The following is a 6,353-nucleotide window of genomic DNA, read 5'->3' as shown; positions in this document are numbered from 1 at the left end:
CTTTTGGGGGGGTTGTTGTTTTTTTTGTTTTGTTTATTTGTTTTGTTTTGTTTTTTTGTTTTGTTTTTTTGCTCCCAGAACTATTTAAATGGCTTTATTTCTATTACTGCTGTTTGTAACATATGCATGCTTACTTTAGCCTCATTTTTGGTGGGGGTTTTTGTTGTTGTTTGTTTGTTTGTTTGTTTTGTTTGTTTGTCTGTTTTTTGTTTTTGTTTGTTTTTTTTTTAATTTCTTTTCATTTCATTTTATTCATCGATTGATCATTATCTTGACCTATGTTAATTTTCGTTTCTTTTTTTTTTGTACTCTGTCTCTTTCTTAGTCTATGTGTCCCCTGTATCTCTCACCTCTTATTCACCTCTATTTAGTGTTGTAAATGTCAAATTACCATTCATGTATCCATGACTATAATATGCATGCTGTACTGATATGACGATCCCCCCTTCGTTTATGTTACTGTTTCCCCGCCGAGGGCTGCATGAAAAAAAGCATTATTTTGCTTACTGTATAACCCTCAGAAAATAAAATGTATTCAAATTCAAATTTTCTATCTCTGTCTCTCTCTCTCTCTCTCTCTGTGTGGGTGTACCTTTAGAATCTTTCTCTTCTTTCACATGGCCATCGAACAATATTCTGAAACCTTCTTCTTCGACAAAAGTCGCTGTAATCCCGCCTGACATCAGTTCACATAATTATTGAAGGAGAGCTCTGGGAAAGTGGAATACATTGTCTTGCAGGTTATTCCGCACAGCGCGATAAACAGGACGATTTGCTCGCCAGACGTTGGAGCTGGCTGCCAATCACCTGTTACTATAGCGACGTTCTGGCAGAGCGTGAATCAACGTGCACTTTAAAGTCCTTGTTAAAAGTGCGTGTCCACGTGACAAGTGACTTTACCGATGTTTGCAAGCAAGGCGCTTTTCAAACAGCTGGTGCCGTTGTGACTGGGATATGATTCCTTTCATACCGTGATAGTCTCGTGACTTTCTCTTATTGAGATACTAAAGTATTCTGTATCTGTATGCGTGGGTGAACATGGCGGGTTGGTAGTGAAGTGGTTATCACGCTCGCTTCACACGCGAGAGGTCTTGGGTTCGACCATAAACACTAGAATTCCCTAGAATGAGATATTAGTGTCTATGGTTCGACTCCCGCTGCACCATGTCTTTTTAATGTTCTTACCTTTTTTCCATTCTTATCATTATTATATATTTATCTTCTTCTTCTTTTTTTTAACTCTCTCCATACGAACGGCGAAAGAGACGACGTTAACAGCGTTTCACCCCAATTACCATCATCAAAATATTGCAAGCGGAAGGCTCTTATACTGAAGAGGTGAATGTTGACAAAGAATACCACAATTCTGACGACGGAAGCTAAAGGTTGGGTCATTCAGACACCCACTGGACATCCAAGGGGTCTGTGTAGAGAAGAAGAGAGGACTGGCCGTACTGAGTGAGTTAATTCCTGATTGCCTGACTAACCGCGTTGGGTGACACTGCTGCATACAAGGGAGAGAAGAAGAACCAACTCAGTTTGTTTTTTGTTGTTGTTGTTGTTCTTGTTGCTTTTTCAGCCCAGCTGACCGCAAGCATATGTCTCAAGGATGGAACAGAGAGATGGGGAGACAGAAGACAGACAGACAGACAGGCAGACACAGACAAGACAGACAGTGCAGAGGAAGTAACACTTCTGAGGGATACACCAAAAGAAAAACAGAGGGGCAGTGGGCAGAACCAGTGCTGAAAAAAAAAACAAAAAAAAAACAAGTATCTCTATAGACAGCCAGAGAGAGAAAATATTTACCTCTCGTGCATTTTCAAATTAATGGATTTGCGTATCATCATTTCCTTGGTGTACGTGTGAAAATAAAGCACTGTGATCCAATTGAAGGTGCATATTTTATTTGATTTCATAATTTCCGTTCAGTTACTTTTTCAAACTGGCATTAAGGAATGCGAACTAATCCATATACGCTACACCTCATTTGCTTTAAACACACACACACACACACACACACACACACACACACACATATATATATATATATATATATATATATATATATATATATATATATATATATATATATTATATGTGACGCAGCACGCGAAAATCCGGCTAAAGTCGTAATTTATCATTTTTTACATTTGTATACCTTCTACCTATGGAGTCTCCCGTCGGTCCGACGGATGAGTAGGCAGGCAGGCTAATCTGTCGGTGTGTGTCCTCATATGGGAGAAGAGGCCGATTCTGGATGCGCAGCACTTCCCACAGGTGTTGCAAGGGAAAACATCTCCAGAAGTTGAGCCCTGCTTCCTTCGCTCACGCTTCTCCTTAATGACCAGCGTTCTCTTGTTTTCAAACATCTTTATGCCACTAGAGCACAGCATCCTTCAGCGAGAGCGGTCAAGGGCATCAGTTTCCCAGGAAGCGATGTCTATGTCACAGGCTTTGAGGTTTGTCTTCAAGGTGTCCTTGAAGCGCTTGCAGGGTCTTCCAAGTTCACGCGTTTGTGTATACCTTCTACAAGTTTAAAAATCACAGATTAAAATGACAGGGAAAAAAAACAGAATGAACTATGTGTCATAGTTTTTTTTCTATGATTTTTTTTTTTTTTTTTTTTTTTATAGTTTGTGTGCCCAAGGAACAGAAATGGAGAAATCGGCTCATGGGAAAAAAAAAAAAAAAAAACGTTGTGTGCCTATGGCTTAAAAAAACACACACAAAAACAAGAATTATCCTAATACCGGTGTGGAGTCAAAAGATTCAGAACGGAATAAACTTTAAATTTCCATTAAAAAAAAGAGGCAGAGGAAAATTCGTATTTTCTCTCTGCATTACTCAAACGAAGATTAGTATGGAAAAACCCACATATTTGTCTGCATGTAACTTTAAAATAGGAATTTTCCTGAACATATGTGCGGTGTCAGACGATTTTAGATTTCGATATGACAAAGGCACAGGAAAATTTTATTTTCTCTCAGTACTTAAAGACAAGAATGGAAAGTGGAAGAGTGACGTCATGCAATACAGATTACACACCCACAAGAGAGCCGACGGCGACAGTGAATGTTAAATATTTCACGCCAATACGCTGATGTATGAACTTTCAAGAATCGATGGGACCCGGATAAAGTCGCAACTTACAGAGGCTAGCCAGTAAAACCGTTGAAAACCGACTGCATTCATACGCTGTCTTGATTCAGAAGGTATGGGGGAGAGGATTAATGTCTGTTCACTACTCATTTCCATTTACTACTTCGCAGACCGGAATTTCCCCGTTTTCGCAAGTTGCTTGCGGCATGCAACTGAAATAGGGCAAGAGTGCAGTTTTTTTGTTTTTTTTACATGGTTTTGACAGGCATGCGCCTGAAAAGATTGAAAATACTACAGTTCCATGGTGTTTTGTGCAAAGATACTTACCGACAGCAAAAGATAAGACTTCGAAGATGCGATATTTATACAAATTCCGATCTTGATGATTTTGACCCGAACTAGATCTACTTGTTTTTGTGTACAGCCAAGAATCGCTGGATGCGACTTCAGCCGGGTTTTCGCGTCCTGCGCCACAATTATATATATCGAGGTTGGATCAGTGTGTCATTTTTCTGTTGGTTCCTCTTTAATCAAGGCCTGATCAGTGCGTTGGGTCATGTTTGTGTGAAGATCAGGCATCTGCCTTTCCTTTTCAAGGCAGATGTGGTGTGGGGCATGGATCTGTCTGCGAACTCTGACACCTTGAAACTGAAAATTTAGATCTCCCGGGCGTAACCTCACCCCTCCCCCTCCCTCCCCCACCATTCTGTCCTCGAACACGTTTTCCTAATGATCCCCTTCTTTCCCACTTCCTCTATCTCTCCCCCTTCCCTGCTCTCTAAGCTTGTGGTTCTGTGATGTGAAGCGGGTCAACCCTGGGGGACTTGGGCCGGGTGAGCTGAATGTTCCTAACTCCATACACTTGGGAACATTCTCAACTCTAAGCAACCTTAGTATTGCAAAGATGGCCTAATGCAATCCGGCCTTGGTCTCTGTGTGTGTGTGTGTGTCTGAGTGTGTATGTTGCAGCTCTTCTGGTAATTCCATGCACTGTATTTCTCCATTACTGTATTTCTCCCGACCGGCCGACCCGACCATGCCTTCCGTAGCTAACGAGCTTCATCTGCTCGGGTTTGAAATCGGTATTGATGTGCTGTCCTGGGAAAGCCTTGCTGACTCACGTGGACCCTGGAAATCTGCCATTCAGAGAGGGGTGAAACAAGCAGAGAGAAGTCGCGTTGACTCCCTGATGAGAAAAAGAGCCATACGCAAGTCAAATTCTGTAAACCAAGCAGCGTCTACCGGAATGAGCGATGACGTCACGAAACTAGGATTGTCAGAGTTATTTCCCTTCATTTCGGTCCGCTTCAACAGCACTTGATTAAGCCGATTCGACGATCCGACTCGCTCGAACATCTCGTGATCTATATCGATTAACAAGTGTAAAATGGAAATGCAAAGGAAAATAGGAAAACGTTGACAAGCTTGATCTTGAGGCAAGATGTCCATACATCGATCAACTTACCTTTGTGAATGGGTTCGACCAGTACGAGTCATTTGAGAGTGATTGTGTCTGCGTGCGTCATTTTCGTGGTGTGTGTGTGTGTGTTTGTGTGTGTGTGTGTCTTCTTCGATTTTACGCCTGTTCACTAAGACGGAAAAAAAAGTACCCGCACACCCACGTTCTGTTAGTATGCTGCCAGTGTGCCACGGTGTGCTTGTATGCCGCACTGATCTAAACAAAATTTAGATCAATGGCTTACGAGCGTGTTTTTTTCTCAGTGGTGTGTCAATGTGTCTGGTGCGTTAGTTTGTGTGAACGATTCATTGTGTGTGTGTGTGTGTTGTGTCACTGTGTGTGTGTGTGTGTGATTTTGTGAACGTGTTCCACTGTGTATGTGTGTGTGTGTTGTGTGTTGTGTTAGAGAGATAGCAGGAAGGGGAGAGAGAGAGAGAGAGAGTGTGTGTGTGTGTGTGTGTGTGACTTATGTATGAGCTGACTGGGGAGGCTGGTTTCAAGCTATATGAGCCAGCAGCTCAAGCACACATATACACACCCACACTATCACAGCACAAAAACACACACTGACACTGTGCGTGCACACACACACACACACACATATACACACACACACTGTACGGGGCAATTTTCATATCATTTCACCTCAGTATCTGACAAGATGCTATTCTATGCTATTTGAAATACAGAACTTTTTCGAAAAAAAAAAAAAAGACATTTGAAACTGGTAACATGTGTTTAGTAATTTCTGGAGGCAAAAAAGGTTTCATTTCTAAACAGCGGGTTAAAACATGCTCTAACGTTAAACGACCCTTGCAAATACATTAAATATTTTTACAATTTAGCACCGCGTGACAGTTTCGTTTTCGATCTTTGCGCCTGACCAGCAAAATGGCATCCTGCCCCACAATACACAGCGCATGACGTCAACTTCTTAAACCCTGTAAGTCCCACATGCAGTAGAGATTGCCACTCCAACATCGGCCTACACAGCCACAGCAGGAAGTGTAATGCCCGGCAGTGACTAATTTCTGGTGCAGCCATCGTTTCTCGAGACAGGAGGAGGCCGACGATTATGATTTTTTCTTGGTGAGTGTACTGTTGTCCGGGCTGGGAGGATTTTTTTTTTTTTTTTTTTTAAAGCGTGTATACTTATCCCAATACCCTGGTTAAATAAAATTTCGTTTCGTTTCCACGAGCAACAGCATCCTTTGGCATCAGCGTCTTCTTCCTTGCAGATGAAGCATTCTCTTTATGTTACAGCATTCAATGGCTGAAAGTCTACTCAAATGCGATTAGCATTTACAATCTTCTGTCTTTATAGATTTTTTTTTTATAAATGCTAAGAGCAAAAGCACAGTGCTCTCCCCTTTTCAAGTTGTAGCTCTTTGGCATCCATTCAATAAACTTTCTTCGTCCGACAAACTGAAAAGTTACTCACTTTGCTCTGTTGAGTTGTTGTTTCAGATGACCAGTTGTCAAGCTGTAGCAGCATTTCTGTACTAATTCCACTAAAAACTTTTCAGTGTTAGATTTTGCACTGCATTGTTGCTTTTACAAGCACATGTGTAAATTTTCTCTCTCTCTTCCTCTCTCTCTCTCTCACAACACCACCACCACCACCAATACCACCACTTAATCTGACCATGATTTCAACAAGTAATACAATTACAAACAAAAACAATGCAAGACAAACATTCTTTTCCACTTTATTTTCCATCCATGTATGTCTATTTCCTTGGAGGACAAACAATTTGTTTTAAATAACATTTTTCTTTACAAAAACTGTCTT

This window comes from Babylonia areolata, chromosome 1 (genome assembly GCF_041734735.1).
Source record: "Babylonia areolata isolate BAREFJ2019XMU chromosome 1, ASM4173473v1, whole genome shotgun sequence".
In the NCBI taxonomy this organism is placed as follows: Eukaryota; Metazoa; Mollusca; class Gastropoda; order Neogastropoda; family Buccinidae; genus Babylonia; species Babylonia areolata.
This window is presented reverse-complemented; position numbering follows the sequence as displayed.